At 38.5% G+C, this 24,429-nt stretch overlaps 1 protein-coding gene across 2 annotated transcripts in view; it reads left to right on the top strand.

Moving 5' to 3' along the window:
- The first annotated feature begins 776 nt into the window (after positions 1-776).
- LOC148405791 (uncharacterized) overlaps positions 777-24,429 on the top strand; it is a 58,382-nt gene continuing 34,729 nt past the window's right edge. Inside the window, exons 1-2 of one of the 2 annotated variants that reach the window (XM_088407041.1) lie at positions 777-1,120; positions 3,369-3,405. The gene's annotated coding sequence lies outside the window, so the exon portion shown is untranslated. Of the gene's footprint in view, positions 1,121-3,368; positions 3,406-24,429 lie in introns of those variants that run through there. The other variant, XM_088407042.1, reaches the window with a different exon arrangement.

Raw genomic sequence — 24,429 nt, 5'->3', positions numbered from 1 at the left:
TTCAAGGCTCCGAGCAACGAATCAGCGGTCGAGAAAAGATTCGGAGCTCCAAAGCCTCACTCGGCCATCACTATTTCTCGAATTGTCAGAAGTATTTGTTACAAGTCCCAAAGGCCTGGGATATCGTCTAATAATTTGCACCTGAAATTACAGGTAATGGGGAGGAAGATGATGACACGACGCGGAGTGGTTGTCATATCCTAATTTCCTCTCGACTCGAGTATTGTTGTTATTAATATGATCATCTTTTTTCCCCAAATACATTGTCTTACAACAGTAATGCTCTTTTGCGTCACCCACGTTTGGTAAAAGTAGCGGTTAATCAAGTAATGACATCAGCAACCGCATAACGTCCATTTTCCCCGTCGCTTTACATTAACTTATAGCGCACAAATGTCACGGATGTCGAAACTGCTCACGTGACAGTTGAAATGACAGCTTTTTTTTTCTTTTTCAGTTCTTTGTTGCTGATACAAAGCAACCGACGTTATGCGGTTTCCTGCATTGTGAGAAGTATTAAATGACTGTAATTTTCATTTACGTGCATGCATTTTTAAACCACCACGCGACCAGAAGAGAGTGTGAAGACGACAGGAAACTATTAAGAGCATAAAGCAGTTGCAGCGATGTCGGGCGGGTGTTAAGGCAAAAGAAATAATCATAAAATGAGACATTATCCCACTTCGTGGTTATTCATTTGACAAGAGAATTGTCACTGCAAAGGCAGAGAAGATTGGGTTTTGACAAGTGGAGCTGCATTTGTGGCGATGTCGTTTAGCAAATGACATCCAAATCTTCGTGCGAACTACAGTACTGTACTTGAGTTAGTACACTTCAGGAAGCGTGGAACATCACATATTTTATTACCGACCCACGCTTTTAATAACACTTGCCGCTCTACTGTTTTACACTTTCATGTCTTTGTTCATTTTGCCCATCATTTTTGGCAACAAATCTAAATAATATATTGTTACAAATGTTTTCGCGTAGCTACAGTGCAAAGACGCTTCGAAAAAAAGTTTTGTTCAAGACTTTCCAAGAGTCAGCGAAGGCAACATCAAAAGGTCACTATATGCACGTTCTTCCTGTTCCGGTTCATTGTACCCGGGCAATGTGAGAGGTAAGTGAAGTACGTATAAGCTGTTGCGATATTAATATTGGGATATGCTCTATCTACACTGCCCTAACTTACTGTAAACAGTAACGTTTATGTTCTATAAGCACTTTGTTGTTATTATAATGAGTCATTATTAATTGAACTTTGCTATGTTTTTAATGCGATATGCTACGATGCTGAACCCACGTGTGCTACAGGTGCTAATTTGATGACGCATTTTACTCGTTACGCTCCATTTTTCGCTCCATTTTTCATCGGTTTGCACTCAGCAAGTAACTTCGCAGTGTGTTGCCTTGTGTGCCAAGTTTCTGCCATGCCTTGGGGAAATTTCTACAAAATGTCATTAACTTTATTTTAGTTTATTATTATTATCATTTTAACTTATCAAGCCATGACACCTCGTTTATCTACTGCTGGTTTTAAAAAAAGTGCAATAAATACACGATTGACAAAACATGATGAATAATTGGGATTTAAATAGTGACCAAAATAATTGTGATAATTATTTTGGACATTATCGTGCAGCCTTTTGATGATGAGTGTCTTACTGTGTAAATGTTTTAATTTATCTGGCAACGTTACAAAAAAAAAAAGTGCATCAAGATTAAGACCTTCAATGTATTTTTGTGTAGATTGTGTCACGTGTTCATCATTCTAGTGAGCACAGGTGTGTACAATTGGATTGGAATTTCATCCACACAATCTTAAAAAAAATACTTGCCATTGGTATTGATGAACTGAACAGTTAAATGTTGTCTCTGTTACCATCAGACCAAAAAAAAAAAAAAAACTTTATTTCGACTGGAAAAAATATCTTGTGTAATTTCACAAAGTGGCCCAAAAATGTAGATATGATGATGATATTGATGTGTGTCTTATTGTAAAATTGTATAATTTATATCACATAGGTTTAAAAAAGGTGTTTGAAGGTGAAGCGCTCCCAATGTATCAATAATGTAGTTCTGCTCTGTATGGTTTGTGTCACATGCTCATAAAGGAATGTACTGAGTGACTGAAGAGGCCATCTGTGTGTCTTGAATTGATTGGCTCTTTTACCTAGGTACCTATCAGTACATAAACATGTCTGTCGGTACTGATCATCCTTCACATTGTCTGTGATGTAAGTTAAAGATTGCATCAACTGGTCCAAGACAGATACTAAATGCTTTCAATTCCATATGAAACTTAATGCATGTAGTAGTGCTACACGTATTGCAAGTGACCGTATCAAGGTGAGGTTTTTTACAATACATTGTGCATTTCTAGTAAAAACACACATCTGTATTTTGAGTAAAATATTATGCAAGTTATATCTTAGTTCTTTGCGTCTGCAGAATTAGCTGTAGGACTTCTGACCTGCTTTTTGAAAACAAGACATTGCTCCTACATTAATGTGTGTTAAATATACAGTAGAGATGGGTTGATGACGCCTTGTTGATTTGAAAACAGTCAAAGGTAAAACCTCTTAGAAATTTTAAGATTTTGAAGTTTTTACTATCAAATTTTAAAGTTTTTAAGCCTTGCCACTGTCTGATAAAAAAGAAAACAGCAACGTAGTCAACAGTCAATTCTGCCAACCCTCATAAAATAGCCACATTAAGGACATCTTGTGATCAAATTGTCATAGCACTTAGTTTACATTCTATAACATTCACTCTTCCATTTATGTCTGCCTAATTTATCTGACCAAGGGTACTGACAAGTAGGCAGATTGTCAGTGGGTTTTCACCTTTATTTTCAGTGATTGTCTAATTGCATACCAGACTTCATATTTTGGGGGAAATTATTTTAGAAAAACGTTAAAAAAAGGTGAAAATTAACATTTTTAATTCATTACTGACATGGTTACGAGATGTGTATTGTATCAACGTTAAGGTCTGCTTACAAGCTAAAGTATTTCTGTACTCTCACTGGCGATGTGATTTATCCAATTGCAAATGCACTTGCTAAAGTACCTGGAGGTCTGTAGTTCTTGATAACACATCATTTTTGAGCCCATAGATACAGTTGCCTTTGCATTGGATGGTGATGCCCATTCAAGATTGCATCAATTGGTGAACGTCAAAGAAAAGCATACAATTACAGAACAATGAAACTAGATGCATGTTTATGTGATACATATATTGTATGTGACCTTATCATAATGAGTATTTTGTGCAAATATATTGCACAGCCCTAGTAAACAATCTAAATATGTGTTTTGAGTGAAATGTTCCAGAGTTCATGTCTGTGTTGCTTTATGTGTCTACAGAGCCTGCTGTTGAATCCAGTTTTTCTCCCAACTTGAGGTGTGTGCAAATTACTTAACCATGTTCTGAACAGACTGTTGTGGCAACTATGGTGTTGTGCCATACAAAGGTCATGCGGTATTCAAAAAAGACATTGTTCATGTTGAATGAGTGTTATGTTTGAATGTACACACTAAGCATTTTTTCAAATGACCACACATACGGTGCAGAAAGCGCGATTATGTTAGTCCACTCTGTTTACCTGTTATTCAACCTCTTGTGTATAAGTGATGCACAATAAGGTTAGTGTTCACACACTTGAAACATCCATTCATTTCTGTAGCTGATTTTGTGTCAGGCATCGACTGATAATAGATTCTGATGGTATGATAACCTTGCGCAAAAATATCACATTAGCAAATGTACACCTCTATTTATTTCCTTTGAATACCAATCATATTTTATTTTTTACAAAAATTAACTGCATATTCAGTAAATTAAGAAATATGTACCATGTTTAATACAAAAATTAAATGCATAAATATTTTAATATGGCAGTGTTTGCTTTTAGTTCCCCTTCAGTGGTAAGCTATCAAGATGCTCCACCGCACTGTCATTAATGTTCACTGTGAGGCAGACTAGTTAAAAAAAAATTATCCTGTATAATGAAATTTGTTTTCTAAATAACTTAGAATGCTATCAGCTCTAAACCTTAAAATAATACAATAAGCAATTTTGTTTTATTGACTTCATCATAAATTCACTGTTTGGATCACAAATGATCATTTGTCGTTGCCTTATTGAAGTCGTGGAAGGCGTGGTGTCAATGTTTTACATTGTTAGCAATCTTAAATTTCCCAAAAGTGGGCGATATAATCAAAATTCAGCATATATATTAGTTTACACACGCAAACGTGCCATTTTTTCCAACATGTTGTTTGTTTTATCAGTCTTTTTTTTACCTTGCCAACAAGGTAAAAAAAAAAAAAAAAAAACTAGAGCTGCAAGCAGCTATAACGGGCCCTTGCAGACATGAGCACGTTGAAGGATGAACAGTTACGAGGTATGGACAAATTTGGGTATGAATGTATTCGTGCATATGCAGGCGAACTGTAGAGGTCAATGTTCTAGAAAAGGTAACATTTTTATTGTCTGTGGTGATTCTGAGGTGATTCTAGCACTATGATGGAATATATGTTTGTTGATGTCTGAAGGAATTGACTTTCAATCAACGTGTGAAGTCGTGAAAAGATGAGATCATCTGGGACAAACTGCATCAGCATTTACTGTTACGATAAATGGATGAGCACTGCTGAATAGGCCACGGCCATGATCAAGACATCATAATATTTGATGGAAGAAATTAAGCGTTTCTGAAGGCCTGTCTGAAAAAACTTCAGTAATATTACTTTGACAGGCTCAACAAGGTACCTATAAATGAAAATGTAATTTTTTGCTGCCACCAGGTGGCGCCCGCACTACGAGCAAAAAAAGTGTGTTTGGCATTGTACTCCAAAAATGAAATTTAAAGAAGATCATCTTGGTCCAATTACATTAAGTTTTACCGGTCTGGCTAGACATCGGACTTTGAGGCAATGTAAAGGCCAGGCCCAAATTTGAAGTAATGAAACTTGAGATTCATAATGTTCGCTTTGTCTCAATATTCTCCTGACTAATTTTCAGTGAATTTGCTGAAAGCAGCAAAGCAAAGAACATGAAAGTGTAAAAACTATCTCTTTTGTCAGGCACCAGGTGTCGCTATTGGTACCATTAAATTGCTCAAACAGGATTAGCACAGTGCAAAAACTGAAATATTAAGCTTTTTAACACTGGTGGCATAGGAAATATGATTCAAGTATTTTGAAGCCCCGCCCCCATCATATAGGTTAGCCTACCTTGATGAAATTTTGCCCAATGGTGTTACTCTGTCAGGTAATGGAGCACCTCAAATGTGAATTTGATCGGGTCCAGGGTTTTGGTACTGAAAAATGTACAAAATCTGGCCAAATGCTACATTCAACAATTGATAACTCTGGTTCTGTACATCCTAACATATGGCGCTCTATGATGTTTTTGTAGGTCTTGAGGTCTTACATATACATATAAAATTTCGTAGCTCTAGGTCAAACGGGTCAGAACTGACTCTTATTTTATGATCACCTGGGCTCAATTACAGTAAGTTTAGATGACTTGAGCAAACTCCGAATTTGGGGTTGCATACAGACCACCCACTTTATCATAAAGTCATAAAATTTGGATACCTTTAATCTCTAAGTCTCGATGCTATTCGGACAAATCATCAGTACATTTACTCTGACGGGCTTAGCACAACACATGAAAGTTTAAAAATTGACATTTTTGTCTGTGACTAGGTGGCGCTATCATTAAGTTGATAATCAACCATGCATGTATTTTAAAGCTATGATGAGTAAAATATCTGTAAAGTTTCAGATTTTTTAAAACTTGCACATTGGAGTTATTAGGGTTTTTGTTGCTCATGGCGAATGAAATTTGAGTTTAAAACACGTATTTTGAAGCCCCACCCCCATCATTTATGTTGGCCGATCTTCACAAAATTTTTCCCAAATGTTCCCCTATGTTAGATAATGGGGCACGCCAAATGTAAAGTTGATTGGGTCAAGGGTTTTGGTACCGAAAAATGTAGAAAATCGGGCCAAATTCTACATTCAACTATTGATAACTCTGGTTCTGTACATCCTAACATATGCTGCTCTATAATGTTTTTGTAGGTCTTGAGGTCCTACATATGCATAAAAAAATTCGTAGCTCGAGGTCAAACGGGAAAGAAGGGGCTGCTGTTTGAAGGATCATCTGGGCTTAATTACAGCAAGTTTTGCTGATTTGGGCAAACTCTGACTTTGAGGTGGCATACAGACCATCACCCTAATCACAAAGCCGTGAAATTTGAAAACCCATTTTATCTAAGTCTCAATGCTATTTGTACAAATTTTCTGTCCATTTACTCTTTTGGGCTTTGCACAATACATGAAAGTTTAAAAAATGACATTTTTGTCTGTAACTAGGTGGCGCTGTGAATAGTTTTAAAATTTATCATGCAGATTTTTTAAGGACATAACTAGTAAATTTTCTGTAAAGTGTCAGATTTTTTTGAAGCTTGCACATTGGAGTTATTAAGGTTTTTGTTGCTCTCGGCGAAGGAAATTTGACACAAATAATTTAAAGCCCCGCCCCCATCATATATGTTGGCCGATCTTCACGAAATTTCACCCAAACGTGGCCCTAAGCGTGATATTGGAGCACGCCAAATTTAAAGTTGATCGGCTTAATTGTTTAGGAGCTATAAAGAAGAATTTGCTACGTGCAAACATCCAAAAATGGTCCTAAAAGGCAAATAAAAAAATTCATAGCTCTGGTTCTGTACATCCTAGCATATGGTGTTCTCTAACTTTTTTGTAGGTCTTGAGGTGCTATATATGCCTAAAAAATTTCAAAGCTCTAGGTGAAACTGGCCGTGACCCCGGAGAAGTGTTCGACTCTAGGTGGCGCTAAAAATAATTTTTTTAGATTTTATGTATGAAAACACCAAAATACCTAATTTTACAGCAGGCCCGATGAGTGTGCAAATTTTGGTGACTTTTCATGCATGTTTAGGCCCTCACATTTACGATTTACTTTGGAGAATAATAATAATAACTAGAGCTGCAAGCAGCTATAAAGGGCCCTCACAGACCTGTGCACGTTGGGGTATGAACAGGTCGGGGTATGAACAAGGACTAATAACGATGAAAAAGTAGTTGTAGATGACTTCAGTGCAGGACTCTTACCAAATATGTAAAATTTAGACAAGGTGGGACAAGGTGGGTGGAGTTACTGCAGCTTTTATTGTTCCAATTTTGTGACTTATAATGCCATATAGGCCACACCCACTGTCGAAACATCGTACTGATATGTGGAGGGAATAAGGCATGGCCACTGGCTTTTCAGAAAACATTTAAGGGATATCACTTCAAGGGGCTCAGCAGAGTATATAAAAACATTAAGGATTTGCTATATTGTTGCTGCCACTAGGTGGCGCTCGTACTATGATAAAAAATAGGCTTGTAGGTGTGTTTCACATTGGACTCCCATTCCATATACGAAGTTTTAAAAATATCAGATGGTCTAGGTCCAATTACAGCAGCTTTTACCGTTTTCGCGAGACATCGGATTTTGAGTTGGCATAGAGGCCACGCCCTTTAATGAAAAGTCATAAAAGTTGAGAACCTAAATGTTCCAATGTGTCATAGCTTTTCTGACCATTTTTGAGTTCATTTAGTCAAACAGGCATTTTGACTTAATAACTCACTCGTGGCGAAGGAAAAATTGAACACATAATTTGAAGCCACGCCCCTATCATATATGTCAGCGGATCTGCACCAAATTTTGCCCAATTGTGCCCCTATGTCGAATTATAGACCACAGCAAATTTAAAGGCGATTGGGTAAAGCGTTAAGGAGAAACAAGGAGCAGTTTTGGACCTGCAAATGTGCAAAAATGGGCCAAAAATGCACATTCAAAAATTCATAACTCTTTTTCTGTACATCTGAGCACATGGCTCGCGCTGACTTTTTTGTAGGTCTCTCGGTCCTACATATGCCTAAAAATTTTCGTAGCTGTAGGTCAAACAGGCCGGGACCCGGTGCACTTTTTCGACCTTAGGTGGCGCTGCACAGCCATTTTTTTTGCATTGTTCGGGAAACACAAAACTATCAAATTTTTCACCGGGCCCGGCAAATGTGCAAATTTTGGTGACTTTTCGTGCATGTTTAGGCCCTCAAAAATGGAAAAGCGCTGCACAGTAAATAATAATAATAACTAGAGCTGCAAGCAGCTATAAAGGGCCCTCGCAGACCTGTGCACGTTGGGGTATGAACAGGTCGGGGTATGAACAAGGACTATGAATGATGAAAAATTTGTTGTAGATGACTTCAGTGCAGGACTCTTACCAAATATGTAAAATTTAGACAAGGTGGGACAATGTGTGTGGAGTTACTGCAGCTTTTATTGTTCAAATTTTGTGACTTTCAATGCCATATAGGCCACACCCACTGTCGAAACATTGTACTGATTTGTGGGGGGCATAAGGCATGGCCACTGGCTTTTCAGAAAACATTTAAGGGATATATCACTTCAAGGGGCTCAGCAGAGTACATAAAAACATTAAGGATTTGCTATATTTTTTGCTGCCACTAGGTGGCGCTCGTACTATGATAAAAAATAGGCTTGTAGGTGTGTTTCACATTGGACTCCCATCCCATATATGAAGTTTTGCAAACATCAGATCTAGGTCCAATTACAGCAACTTTTACCGTTTTGGGGAGACATCAGACTTTGAGTTTGGATAGAGGCCACGCCCTTTAATGAAAAGTCATAAAAGTTGAGGACCTTAATGTTCCAATGTGTCATAGCTTTTCTGACCATTTTTTAGTTCATTTAGTCAAACAGGCATTTCACAGTACATAAAAGTATAAAAAATGAGATTTTTGTCTGCCACTGGGTGGCGCTGTAAATGATTTGAAGGTTTATCACATAGCTGTATTATTCCATGACTTTTAAAGTCTCAGGAAAGTTTCAGATGGTTTGAAGCTGTCATAGCTGAGTTATTAACATTTTTGTCACTCTTGGCGAAGGAAGTATTAAACATAATTTGAAGCTCCGCCCGCATCTTTTATGTCAAGAGATCTTCACGATATTTGGACTATGTGTGCCCCTCAGTTGGATAATGATTCATGCCAAAGTTGAAGGTAATGGGGTGAATCGTTTAAGAGAAAAAGGCACTAGTTTGAGACCAGCTAATGTCTAAGAATGGGACAAAACTGCACATTAAAAAAATTCATAACAATTTTTTTGTACATCCTAGCACATCACTTCTATTGACTTTTTTGTAGGCCTTGCAGTCCTTCATTTGCCTACAAATTTTCATAGCTGTAGGTCAAACCAAACAGGATTGACTGTAATCTTTCGACTAATGACATTTTTTGCAGCCACTAGGTGGCGCTAGCTTTAAACTGGAATATATTTTTGTCGATATGTTCAGGAGAATATTTTCATCCAATGTGTGACATTGTGAGAAGATCAGATCATCTGGGTCAAATTACAACAACTTTTACTGGACAGATAAAGCTTCGGACTGAAAATGGTCGTAGAGGCCACGCCCATTATCGAAACTTCGTAAAATTTGGTGGAGGTCATCAAGGCTGTCTAGAGGCTTTTCAGACTTAATTTCAGCGATATTACTTCAAAGGGCTCAGCTAAACACTTAAAAACGTTTAAAAATTGCTATATTTTTGGGTGCCACTAGGTGGCGCTCGCACTATAACAAAAAATACGTTGATAGGTGTATTCCGCATTAGAAACCCATCAAATATATGAAGTTTAGAAAAGATAAGACCATCTGGGACCAAACACAGCAACTTTGTTCGTTTTGGCGAGACATCAGACTGACATTTTTGTTTGCCACTAGATGGCCTCACAAGCAATTGAAGATTTGTTTAAACACTTGTGTTAAGGGCTTGAGTCTCCATGTGTCTGTGAAGTTTCAGATTTTTCTAAGCTTGTAAAGCTGAGTTATAAAGGTTTGTTTCACATGTGGCAAAGTAATCATCAAAGGCATAATATAAAGCCCCGCCCCCAACATATTTGAAGGCGGATCGTCACAAAAATTTGAACAATTGTGCCTCACAGTCAGATAAAACATCACAGCAAATTTGAAGTCGATCGGGTCAAGCATTTGGGAGAAAAAAGGAGCAGTTCGGGACCTGCAAATGAGCAAAAACGGGCCAAAAGTGCACATTCAAAAATTCATAACTCTCTTTCTGTACATATGAGCACATGGCTCGCGCTGACTTTTTTGTAGGGCTTGAGGTCCTACATAAGGCTACAAATTTTTGTAGCTTTAGGTCAAACGGGCCGGGAGTGAGAGGCTATTTTCCACTCATAAGGCCATTTTGGGGCCAATTACAGCCACTTTTTTCGTTTTGGCGAGTCATCTGACTTTGAGGTGGCGTGCAGACTACGCCCATTATCGAAAAGTCGTAAAATTTTAAAATCTTAATATTCCATGTCTTATTGATATTCTGACCAATTTTCATTTGTTGTACTCAAACAGACTGAGCACAATACATGAAAGTGTAAAAAATGACATTTTATTCAACCACTAGGCGGCGCTAGATGGTATTTAAAAAAAACTTTTTTCAACGGTGTTGAAGACATAAGTTTCCATGTGTATATGAAGTTTTAGATTTTTTTAAGCTAGTACATCAAAGTTATTAAGGTTTATGTCACTCTTGGCGAAGGAAAAATTGAACACATAATTTGAAGCCACGCCCCTATCATATATGTCAGCGGATCTGCACCAAATTTTGCCCAGTTGTGCCCCTATGTGTGAATATTGACCACAGCAAATTTGAAGGCGATTGAGTAAAGCGTTTAGGAGAAACAAAGAGCAGTTTGGGACCTGCAAACGTGCAAAAATGGGCCAAAAATGCACATTCAAAAAATCATAACTCTTTTTCTGTACATCTGAGCACATGGCTCGCGCTGACTTTTTTGTAGGTCTCTAGGTCCTACATATGCCTAAAAACTTTCGTAGCTCTAGGTGAAACGGGCCGGGACCAGGTGCACTTTTTCAACCTTAGGTGGCGCTGCAGAGCCATTTTTTTTGCATTGTTTTGGGAAACACAAAATTATCCAATTTTTCACCGGGCCCGACAAATGTGCAAATTTTGGTGACTTTTCGTGCATGTTTAGGCCCTCAAAATTGGAAAAGCGCTGCACAGTAAATAATAATAATAACTAGAGCTGCAAGCAGCTATAAAGGGCCCTCGCAGACCTGTGCACGTTGGGGTATGAACAGGTCGGGGTATGAACAAGGACTATAAATGATGAAAAAGTAGTTGTAGATGACTTTAGTGCAGGACTCTTACCAAATATGTAAAATTTAGACAAGGTGGGACAATGTGTGTGGAGTTATTGCAGCTTTTATTGTTCCAATTTTGTGACTTTCAATGCCATATAGGCCACACCCACTGTCGAACATCGTACCGATTTGTGGAGGGCATAAGGCATGGCCACTGGCTTTTCAGAAAACATTTAAGGGATATCACTTCAAGGGGCTCAGCAGAGTACATAAAAACATTAAGGATTTGCTAATTTTTTTTGCTGCCACTAGGTGGCGCTCGTACTATGATAAAAAATAGGCTTGTAGGTGTGTTTCACATTGGACTCCCATCCCATATACGAAATTTTAAAAATATCAGATCGTCTAGGTCCAATTACAGCAACTTTTACCGTTTTGGCGAGACATCAGACTGAGTTGGCATAGAGGCCACGCCCTTTAATGAAAAGTCATAAAAGTTGAGAGGTTTAATGTTCTATTGTGTCATAGCTTTTCTGACCATTTTTGAGTTCATTTAGTCAAACAGGCATTTCACATTACATAAAGGTATAAAAAATGAGATTTTTGTCCGCCATTGCGTGGCGCTGTAAATGATTTGAAAGTTTATCACATAGCTGTATTATTGCATGACTTTTAAAGGCCCAGGAAAGTTTCAGATGGTTTGAAGCTGTCATAGCTGAGTTATTAAGATTTTTGTCACTCTTGGCGAAGGAAGTATTAAACATAATTTGAAGCTCCGCCCCCATCTTTTATGTCAAGAGATCTTCACAATATTTGGACTTTGTGTGCCCCTTATTTGGATAATGATTCATGCCAAAGTTGAAGGTAATGGGGTGAATCGTTTAAGAGAAAAAGGCACTAGTTTGAGACCAGTTAATGTCTAAGAATGGGACAAAACTGCACATTAAAAAAAATTCATAACAATTTATCTGTACATCCTAGCACATCACTTCTACTAACTTTTTTGTAGGTCTTACAGTCCTCCATTTGCCTACCAAGTTTCATAGCTGTAGGTCAAACCAAACAGGATTGACTGTAATCTTTCGACTAATGACATTTTTTGCAGCCACTAGGTGGCGCTAGCTTTAAACTGGAATATATTTTTGTCGATATGTTCGGGAGAATATTTTCATCCAATGTGTGAAATTGTGAGAAGATCAGATCATCTGGGTCAAATTACAGCAACTTTTACTGGACAGATAAAGCTTCGGAATGAAAATGGTCATAGAGGCCACGCCCATTATCGAAACTTCGTAAAATTTGGTGAAGGTCAGCAGGGCTGTCTAGAGGCTTTTCAGACTTAATTGCAGCGATAGTACATCAAAGGGCTCCGCTAAACACATAAAAACGTTTAAAAATTGCTATATTTTTGGCTGCCACTAGGTGGCGCTCGCACTATAACAAAAAATACGTTGATAGGTGTATTTCGCATTGGAAACCCATCAAATATATGAAGTTTAGAAAAGAAAACACCATCTGGGTCCAAATACAGCAACTTTGTTCGTTTTGGCGAGAAATCAGACTGACAATTTTGTTTGCCACTAGGTGGCCTTATTAGCAATTGAAGATCTTTTGAAACACATGTGTTAAAGGCTTAAGTCTTCATGTGTGTGTGAAGTTTCAGATTTTTCCAAGCTTGTAAAGCTGAGTTATAAAGGTTTATTTCACATGTGGCAAAGTAATCATCAAAGGCATATTATGAAGCCCCGCCCCCAACATATTTGATGGCGGATCGTCACAAAAATTTGAACAATTGTGCCTCACAGTCAGATAAAACATCACAGCAAATTTGAAGTTGATCGGGTCAAGCGTTTGGGAGAAAAAAGGAGCAGTTCGGGACCTGCAAATGAGCAAAAACAGGCCAAAGGTGCACATTCAAAAATTCATAACTCTCTTTCTGTACATCTGAGCACATGGCTCACGCTGACTTTTTTGTAGGGCTCGAGGTCTTACATAAGGCTACAAATTTTTGGAGCTCTAGGTCAAACGGGCCGGGAGTGAGAGGCTATTTTCCACTCATAAGGCCATTTTGGGGCCAATTACAGCCACTTTTTTCGTTTTGGCGAGTCATCTGACTTTGAGGTGGCGTGCAGACTACGCCCATTATCGAAAAGTCGTAAAATTTTAAAACCTTAATATTCCATGTCTTAATGATATTCTGACCAATTTTTATTTGTTTTACTCAAGCAGACTTAACACAATACATGAAAGTGTAAAAAATGACATTTTATTCAACCACTAGGCGGCGCTAGTAGTTATTTAAAAAAACTTTTCGTGCATGTTTAGGCCCTCAAAAATGGAAAAGCGCTGCACATTAAATAATAATAATAATAATAATAATAATAATAATAATAATCTGGAGAAAAACAAGAGGGCTCTCGCAGCGGTAGCTGCTCGGGCCCTAATAATAAGAACTAGAGCTGCAAGCAGCTATAAAGGGCCCTCGCAGACCTGTGCACGTTGGGGTATGAACAGGTCGGGGTAAAAGTTGAGAACCTTAATGTTCCAATGTGTCATAGCTTTTCTGACCATTTTTTAGTTGATTTAGTCAAACAGGCATTTCACAGTACATAAAAGTATAAAAAATGAGATTTTTGTCCGCCACTGGGTGGCGCTGTAAATGATTTGAAAGTTCATCACATAGCTGTATTATTGCATTACTTTTAAAGGCCCAGGAAAGTTTCAGATGGTTTGAAGCTGTCATAGCTGAGTTATTAAGATTTTTGTCACTCTTGGCGAAGGAAGTATTAAACATCATTTGAAGCTCCGCCCCCATCTTTTATGTCAAGAGATCTTCACGATATTTGGACTATGTGTGCCCCTCAGTTGGATAATGATTCATGCCAAAGTTGAAGGTAATGGGGTGAATCGTTTAAGAGAAAAAGGCACTAGTTTGAGACCAGCTAATGTCTAAGAATGGGACAAAACTGCACATTAAAAAAATTCATAAAAATTTTTCTGTACATCCTTGCACATCACTTCTATTGACTTTCTTGTAGGTCTTACAGTCGTTCATTAGCCTACAAAGTTTCATAGCTGTAGGTCAAACCAAACAGGATTGACTGTAATCATTCGACTAATAACATTTTTTGCAGCCACTAGGTGGCGCTAGCTTTAAACTGGAATATATTTTTGTCGATATGTTCAGGAGAATATTTTCATCCAATATGTGAAATTGTGAGAAGATCAGATCATCTGGGTCAAATTACAACAACTTTTACTGGACAGATAAAGCTTCGGAATGAAAATGGTCGTAGAGGCCACGCCCATTATCGAAACTTCGTAAAATTTGGTGGACAGCAGGACTGTCTAGAGGCTTTTCAGACTTAATTTCAGCGATATTACTTCAAAGGGCTCAGCTAAAAACATAAAAACGTTTAAAAAATGCTATGTTTTTGGCTGCCACTAGGTGGCGCTCGCACTATAACAAAAAATACGATGATAGGTGTATTCCGCATTGGAAACCCATCAAATATATGAAGTTTAGAAAAGAAAAGACTATCTGGGTCCAAACACAGCAACTTTGTTCGTTTTTGCGAGACATCAGACTGACATTTTTGTTTGCCACTAGGTGGCCTTATAAGCAATTCAAGATATTTTTAAACACATGTGTTAAAGGCTTAAGTCTCCATGTGTCTGTGAAGTTTCAGATTTTTCCAAGCTTGTAAAGCTGAGTTATAAAGGTTTGTCTCACATGTGGCAAAGTAAACATCAAAGGCATAATATGAAGCCCCGCCCCCAACAAATTTGATGGCGGATCGTCACAAAAATTTGAACAATTGTGCCTCACAGTCAGATAAAACATCACAGCAAATTTGAAGTCGATTAGGTCAAGCGTTTGGGAGAAAAAAGGAGCAGTTGGGGACCTGCAAATGAGCAAAAACGGGCCAAAAGTGCACATTCAAAAATTCATAACTCTCTTTCTGTACATCTGAGCATATGGCTCGCGCTGACTTTTTTGTAGGGCTCGAGGTCCTACATAAGGCTACAAATTTTTGGAGCTCTAGGTCAAACGGGCCGGGAGTGAGAGGCTATTTTCCACTCATAAGGCCATTTTGGGGCCAATTACAGCCACTTTTTTCGTTTTGGCGAGTCATCTGACTTTGAGGTGGCGTGCAGACTACGCCCATTATCGAAAAGTCGTAAAATTTTAAAACCTTAATATTCCATGTCTTAATGATATTCTGACCAATTTTTATTTGTTTTACTCAAGCAGACTGAGCACAATACATGAAAGTGTAAAAAATGACATTTTATTCAACCACTAGGCGGCGCTAGTAGTTATTTAAAAAAACTTTTTTTAAAGGTGTTAAAGACATAAGTTTCCATGTGTCTATGAAGTTTTAGATATTTTTAAGCTAGTACATCAAAGTTATTAAGGTTTTTGTCCCTCTTGGCGAAGGAAAAATTGAACACATAATTTGAAGCCACGCCCCTATCATATATGTCAGCGGATCTGCACCAAATTTTGCCCAGTTGTGCCCCTATGTGTGAATATGGACCACAGCAAATTTGAAGGCGATTGAGTAAAGCGTTTAGGAGAAACAAGGAGCAGTTTGGGACCTGCAAACGTGCAAAAATGGGCCAAAAATGCACATTCAAAAATTCATAACTCTTTTTCTGTACATCTGAGCACATGGCTCGCGCTGACTTTTTTGTAGGTCTCTAGGCCCTTCATATGCCTAAAAATTTTCGTAGCTCTAGGTCAAATGGGCCGGGACCAGGTGCACTTTTTCAACCTTAGGTGGCGCTGCAGAGCCATTGTTTTTGCATTAGTTTGGGAAAATCAAAAATATCCAATTTTTCACCAGCCCCGACAAATGTGCAAATTTTGGTGACTTTTCGTGCATGTTTAGACCCTCAAAAATGGAAAAGCGCTGCACAGTAAATAATAATAATAACTAGAGCTGCAAGCAGCTATAAAGGGCCCTCGCAGACCTGTGCACGTTGGGGTATGAACAGGTCGGGGTATGAACAAGGACTATGAATGATGAAAAATTAGTTGTAGATCCCTTCAGTGCAGGACTATTACCAAATATGTCAAATTTAGACAAGGTGGGACAATGTGGGTGGAGTTACTGCAGCTTTTATTGTTCCAATTTTGTGACTTTCAATGCGATATAGGCCACATTCACTGTCGAAACATCGTACTGATTTGTGGAGGGCATAAGGCATGGCCACTGGCTTTTCAAAAAACATTTAAGGGATGTCACTTCAAGGGGCTCAGCAGAGTACATAAAAACATTAAGGATGTGATATATTTTTTGTTGCCACTAGGTGGCGCTCGTACTATGATTAAAAAATAGGCTTGTAAGTGTGTTTCACATTGGACTCCCATCCCATATATGAAGTTTTAAAAATACCAGATCGTCTAGGTCCAATTACAGCAACTGTTACCGTTTTCGCGAGACATCGGATTTTGAGTTGGCATAGAGGCCACGCCCTTTAATGAAAAGTCATAAAAGTTGAGAACCTTAATGTTCCAATGTGTCATAGCTTTTCTGACCATTTTTGAGTTCTTTTAGTCAAACAGGCATTTCACAGTACATAAAAGTATAAAAAATGAGATTTTTGTCCGCCACTGGGTGGCGCTGTAAATGATTTGAAAGTTTATGACATAGCTGTATTATTGCATTACTTTTAAAGGCCCAGGAAAGTTTCAGATGGTTTGAAGCTTTCATAGCTGAGATATTAAGATTTTTGTCACTCTTGGCAAAGGAAGTATTAAACATAATTTGAAGCTCCGCCCCCATCTTTTATGTCAAGAGATCTTCACGATATTTGGACTATGTGTGCCCCTCAGTTGGATAATGATTCATGCCAAAGTTGAAGGTAATGGGGTGAATCGTTTAAGAGAAAAAGGCACTAGTTTGAGACCAGCTAATGTCTAAGAATGGGACAAAACTGCACATTAAAAAAATTCATAACAATTTTTCTGTACATCCTAGCACATCACTTCTATTGACTTTTTTGTAGGCCTTGCAGTCCTTCATTTGCCTACAAATTTTCATAGCTGTAGGTCAAACCAAACAGGATTGACTGTAATCTTTCGACTAATGACATTTTTTGCAGCCACTAGGTGGCGCTAGCTTTAAACTGGAATATATTTTTGTCGATATGTTCAGGAGAATATTTTCATCCAATGTGTGAAATTGTGAGAAGATCAGAGCATCTGGGTCAAATTACAGCAACTTTTACTGGACAGATAAAGCTTCGGAATGAAAATGGTCGTAGAGGCCACGCCCATTATCGAAACTTAGTAAAATTTGGTGGAGGTCAGCAAGGCTGTCTAGAGGCTTTTCAGACGTAATTTCAGCGATATTACTTCAAAGGGCTCAGCTAAACACTTAAAAACGTTTAAAAAATGCTATATTTTTGGCTGCCACTAGGTGGCGCTCGCACTATAACAAAAAATACGTTGATAGGTGTATTTCGCATTGGAAACCCATTAAATACATGAAGTTTAGAAAAGATAAGACCATCTGGGTCCAAATACAGCAACTTTGTTCGTTTTCGCGAGACATCAGACTGACATTTTTGTTTGCCACTAGGTGGCTTTATAAGCAATTGAAGATTTTTTTTAAAACATGTGTTAAGGGCTTGAGTCTTCATGTGTCTGTGAAGTTTCAGATTTTTCCAAGCTTAGAAAGCTGAGTTATAAAGGTTTGTTTCACATGTGGCAAAGTAATCATCAAAGGCACAATATGAAGCCCCGCCCTTAACATATTTGATTGCGGATTGTCACGAAAATTTGAACAATTTTGCCTCACAGTCAGATAAAACATCACAGCAAATTTGAAGTCGATCGGGTCAAGCGTTTGGGAGAAAAAAGGAGCAGTTCGGGACCTGCAAATGAGCAAAAACGGGCCAAAAGTGCACATTCAAAAATTCATAACTCTCTTTCTGTACATCTGAGCATATGGCTCGCGCTGACTTTTTTGTAGGGCTCGAGGTCCTACATAAGGCTACAAAATTTTGTAGCTGTAGGTCAAACGAGCCGGGAGTGAGAGGCTATTTTCCACTCATAAGGCCATTTTGGGGCCAATTACAGCCACTTTTTTCGTTTTGGCGAGTCATCTGACTTTGAAGTGGCGTGCAGACCACGCCCATTATCGAAAAGTCATAAAATTTTAAAATCTTAATATTCCATGTCTTCATGATATTCTGACCAATTTTCACTTGTTTTACTCAAACAGACTGAGCACAATACATGAAAGTGTAAAAAATGACATTTTAATCAACCACTAGGCGGCGCTAGTAGGTATTTAAAAAAACTTTTTTTAAAGGTGTTAAAGACATAAGTTTCCATGTGTCTATGAAGTTTTAGATTTTTTTAAGCTAGTACATCAAAGTTATTAAGGTTTTTGTCACTCTTGGCGAAGGAAAAATTGAACACCTAATTTGAAGCCACGCCCCTATCATATATGTCAGCGGATCTGCACCAAATTTTGCCCACTTGTGCCCCTATGTGTGAATATGGACCACAGCAAATTTGAAGGCGATTGAGTAAAGCGTTTGGGAGAAACAAGGAGCAGTTTGGGACCTGCAAACGTGCAAAAATGGGCCAAAAATGCACATTCAAAAATTCATAACTCTTTTTCTGTACATCTGAGCACATGGCTCGCGCTGACTTTTTTGTAGGTCTCTAGGTCCTACATATGGCTAAAAATTTTCGTAGCTCTAGGTCAAACGGGCCGGGACCAGGTGCACTTTTTCGACCTTAGGTGGCGCTGCAGAGCCATTTTTTTTGCATTGTTTTGGGAAACACAAAAATATCCAATTTTTCACCGGGCCCGACAAATGTGCAAATTTTGGTGACTTTTCGTGCATGTTTAGGCCCTCAAAAATGGAAAAGCGCTGCACAGTAAATAATAATAATAACTAGAGCTGCAAGCAGCTATAAAGGGCCCTCGCAGACCTGTGCACGTTGGGGTATGAACAGGTCGGGGTATGAACAAGGACTATGAATGATGAAAAATTTGTTGTAGAGCACTTCAGTGCAGGACTATTACCAAATATGTAAAATTTAGACAAGGTGGGACAATGTGTGTGGAGTTACTGCAGCTTTTATTGTTCCAATTTTGTGACTTTCAATGCCATATAGGCCACACCCACTGTCGAAACATTGTACTGATTTGTGGGGGGGATAAGGCATGGCCACTGGCTTTTCAGAAAACATTTAAGGGATATCACTTCAAGGGGCTCAGCAGAGTACATAAAAACATGAAGGATTTGCTATATTTTTTGCTACCACTAGGTGGCGCTCGTACTATGATAAAAAATAGGCTTGTAGGTGTGTTTCACATTGGACTCCCATCCCATATATGAAGTTTTGCAAACATCAGATCATCTAGGTCCAATTACAGCAACTTTTACCGTTTTGGGGAGACATCAGACTTTGAGTTTGCATAGAGGCCACGCCCTTTAATGAAAAGTCATAAAAGTTGAGAACCTTAATGTTCCAATGTGTCATAGCTTTTCTGACCATTTTTTAGTTCATTTAGGCAAACAGGCATTTCACAGTACATAAAAGTATAAAAAATGAGATTTTTGTCCGCCACTGGGTGGCGCTGTAAATGATTTGAAAGTTTATGACATAGCTGTATTATTGCATTACTTTTAAAGGCCCAGGAAAGTTTCAGATGGTTTGAAGCTGTCATAGCTGAGTTATTAAGATTTTTGTCACTCTTGGCAAAGGAAGTATTAAACATAATTTGAAGCTCCGCCCCCATCTTTTATGTCAAGAGATCTTCACGATATTTGGACTATGTGTGCCCCTCAGTTGGATAATGATTCATGCCAAAGTTGAAGGTAATGGGGTGAATCGTTTAAGAGAAAAAGGCACTAGTTTGAGACCAGCTAATGTCTAAGAATGGGACAAAACTGCACATTAAAAAAATTCATAACAATTTTTCTCTACATCCTAGCACATCACTTCTGTTGACTTTTTTGTAGGCCTTGCAGTCCTTCATTTGCCTACAAATTTTCATAGCTGTAGGTCAAAATAAACAGGATTGACTGTAATCTTTCGACTAATGACATTTTTTGCAGCCACTAGGTGGCGCTAGCTTTAAACTGGAATATATTTTTGTCGATATGTTCAGGAGAATATTTTCATCCAATGTGTGAAATTGTGAGAAGATCAGAGCATCTGGGTCAAATTACAGCAACTTTTACTGGACAGATAAAGCTTCGGAATGAAAATGGTCGTAGAGGCCACGCCCATTATCGAAACTTAGTAAAATTTGGTGGAGGTCAGCAAGGCTGTCTAGAGGCTTTTCAGACGTAATTTCAGCGATATTACTTCAAAGGGCTCAGCTAAACACTTAAAAACGTTTAAAAAATGCTATATTTTTGGCTGCCACTAGGTGGCGCTCGCACTATAACAAAAAATACGTTGATAGGTGTATTTCGCATTGGAAACCCATTAAATACATGAAGTTTAGAAAAGATAAGACCATCTGGGTCCAAATACAGCAACTTTGTTCGTTTTCGCGAGACATCAGACTGACATTTTTGTTTGCCACTAGGTGGCTTTATAAGCAATTGAAGATTTTTTTTAAAACATGTGTTAAGGGCTTGAGTCTTCATGTGTCTGTGAAGTTTCAGATTTTTCCAAGCTTAGAAAGCTGAGTTATAAAGGTTTGTTTCACATGTGGCAAAGTAATCATCAAAGGCACAATATGAAGCCCCGCCCTTAACATATTTGATTGCGGATTGTCACGAAAATTTGAACAATTTTGCCTCACAGTCAGATAAAACATCACAGCAAATTTGAAGTCGATCGGGTCAAGCGTTTGGGAGAAAAAAGGAGCAGTTCGGGACCTGCAAATGAGCAAAAACGGGCCAAAAGTGCACATTCAAAAATTCATAACTCTCTTTCTGTACATCTGAGCATATGGCTCGCGTTGACTTTTTTGTAGGGCTCGAGGTCCTACATAAGGCTACAAAATTTTGTAGCTGTAGGTCAAACGAGCCGGGAGTGAGAGGCTATTTTCCACTCATAAGGCCATTTTGGGGCCAATTACAGCCACTTTTTTCGTTTTGGCGAGTCATCTGACTTTGAAGTGGCGTGCAGACCACGCCCATTATCGAAAAGTCATAAAATTTTAAAATCTTAATATTCCATGTCTTCATGATATTCTGACCAATTTTCACTTGTTTTACTCAAACAGACTGAGCACAATACATGAAAGTGTAAAAAATGACATTTTAATCAACCACTAGGCGGCGCTAGTAGGTATTTAAAAAAACTGTTTTTAAAGGTGTTAAAAACATAAGTTTCCATGTGTCTATGAAGTTTTAGATTTTTTTAAGCTAGTACATCAAAGTTATTAAGGTTTTTGTCCCTCTTGGCGAAGGAAAAATTGAACACATAATTTGAAGCCACGCCCCTATCATATATGTCAGCGGATCTGCACCAAATTTGGCCCACTTGTGCCCCTATGTGTGAATATGAACCACAGCAAATTTGAAGGCGATTGAGTAAAGCGTTTAGGAGAAACAAGGAGCAGTTTGGGACCTGCAAACGTGCAAAAATGGGCCAAAAATGCACATTCAAAAATTCATAACTCTTTTTCTGTACATCTGAGCACATGGCTCGCGCTGACTTTTTTGTAGGTCTCTAGGTCCTACATATGCCTAAAAATTTTCGTAGCTCTAGGTCAAACGGGCCGGGACCAGGTGCACTTTTTCGACCTTAGGTGGCGCTGCAGAGCCATTTTTTTTGCATTGTTTTGGGAAACACAAAAATATCCAATTTTTCACCGGGCCCGACAAATGTGCAAATTTTGGTGACTTTTCGTGCATGTTTAGGCCCTCAAAAATGGAAAAGCGCTGCACAGTAAATAATAATAATAATAATAATAATAATAATCTGGAGAAAAACAAGAGGGCTCTCGCAGCGGTAGCTGCTCGGGCCCTAATAATCCGGAGAAAAACAAGAGGGCTCTCGCAGCGGTAGCTGCTCGGGCCCTAATAATCTGGAGAAAAACAAGAGGGCTCTCGCAGCGGTAGTTGCTCGGGCCCTAATAATAATCTTGAGAAAAACAAGAGGGCTCTCGCAGCGGTAGCTGCTCGGGCCCTAATAACTAGAGCTGCAAGCAGCTATAAAGGGCCCTCGCAGACCTGTGCACGTTGGGGTATTAACAGGTCGGGGTATGAACAAGGACTATAAACGATGAAAAAGTAGTTGTAGATGACTTCAGTGCAGGACTCTTACCAAATATGTAAAATTTAGACAAGGTGGGACAATGTGGGTGGAGTTACTGCAGCTTTTTTTGTTCCAATTTTGTGACTTTCAATGCAACATAGGCCACATTCACTGTCGAACCATCGTACTGATTTGTGGAGGGCATAAGGCATGGCCACTGGCTTTTCAAAAAACATTTAAGGGATGTCACTTCAAGGGGCTCAGCAGACTACATAAAAACATTAAGGATTTGCTATATTTTTTGCTGCCATTAGGTGGCGCTCGTACTATGATTAAAAAATAGGCTTGTAGGTGTGTTTCACATTGGACTCCCATCCCATATATGAAGTTTTAAAAATATAAAATCGTCTAGGTCCAATTACAGCAACTTTTACCGTTTTCGCGAGACATCGGATTTTGAGTTGGCATAGAGGCCACGCCCTTTAATGAAAAGTAATAAAAGTTGAGAACCTTAATGTTCCAATGTGTCATAGCTTTTCTGACCATTTTGTAGTTCATTTAGTCAAACAGGCATTTCACAGTACATAAAAGTATAAAAAATGAGATTTTTGTCCACCACTGGGTGGCGCTGTAAATGATTTGAAAGTTTATCACATAGCTGTATTATTGCATTACTTTTAAAGGCCCAGGAAAGTTTCAGATGGTTTGAAGGTGTCAAAGCTGAGTTATTAAGATTTTTGTCACTCTTGGCAAAGGAAGTATTAAACATAATTTGAAGCTCCGCCCCCATCTTTTCTATCAAGAGATCTTCACGATATTTGGACTATGTGTGCCCCTCAGTTGGATAATGATTCATGCCAAAGATGAAGGTAATGGGGTGAATCATTTAAGAGAAAAAGGCACTAGTTTGAGACCAGCTAATGTCTAAGAATGGGACAAAACCGCACATTAAAAAAATTCATAACAAATTTTCTGTACATCCTAGCACATCACTTCTATTGACTTTTTTGTAGGTCTTGCAGTCCTTCATTTGCCTACAAAGTTTCATAGCTGTAGGTCAAACCAAACAGGATTGACTGTAATATTTCGACTAATGACATTTTTTGCAGCCACTAGGTGGCGCTAGCTTTAAACTGGAATATATTTTTGTCGATATGTTCAGGAAAATATTTTTATCCAATGTGTGAAATTGTGAGAAGATCAGATCATCTGGGTCAAATTACAGCAACTTTTACTGGACAGATAAAGCTTCGGAATGAAAATGGTCATAGAGGCCACGCCCATTATCAAAACTTCGTAAAATTTGGTGGAGGTCAGCAGGGCTGTCTAGAGGCTTTTCAGACTTAATTTCAGCGATATTACTTCAAAGGGCTCAGCTAAACACATAAAAACGTTTAAAAAATGCTATATTTTTGGCTGCCACTAGGTGGCGCTCGCACTATAACAAAAAATACGTTGATAGGTGTATTCCGCATTGGAAACCCATCAAATATATGAAGTTTAGAAAAGATAAGACCATCTGGGACCAAACACAGCAACTTTGTTCGTTTTGGCGAGACATCAGACTGACATTTTTGTTTGCCACTAGATGGCCTTATAAGCAATTGAATATTTTTTTAAACACTTGTGTTAAGGGCTTGAGTCTCCATGTGTCTGTGAAGTTTCAGATTTTTCTAAGCTTGTAAAGCTGAGTTATAAAGGTTTGTTTCACATGTGGCAAAGTAATCATCAAAGGCATAATATAAAGCCCCGCCCCCAACATATTTGATGGCGGATCATCACAAAAATTTGAACAATTGTGCCTCACAGTCAGATAAAACATCACAGCAAATTTGAAGTCGATCGGGTCAAGCGTTTGGGAGAAAAAAGGAGCAGTTCGGGACCTGCAAATGAGCAAAAACGGGCTAAAGGTGCACATTCAAAAATTCATAACTCTCTTTCTGTACATCTGAGCACATGGCTCGCGCTGACTTTTTTGTAGGGCTCGAGGTCCTACATAAGGCTACAAATTTTT

Source organism: Hippichthys cyanospilos, chromosome 22 (genome assembly GCF_059441005.1).
Source record: "Hippichthys cyanospilos isolate Australia breed blue-spotted pipefish chromosome 22, RoL_Hcya_1.0, whole genome shotgun sequence".
NCBI lineage: Eukaryota > Metazoa > Chordata > Actinopteri > Syngnathiformes > Syngnathidae > Hippichthys > Hippichthys cyanospilos.
Note: the sequence above shows the minus strand (reverse complement) of the source record. Positions and strands in the feature narration are given on the sequence as shown.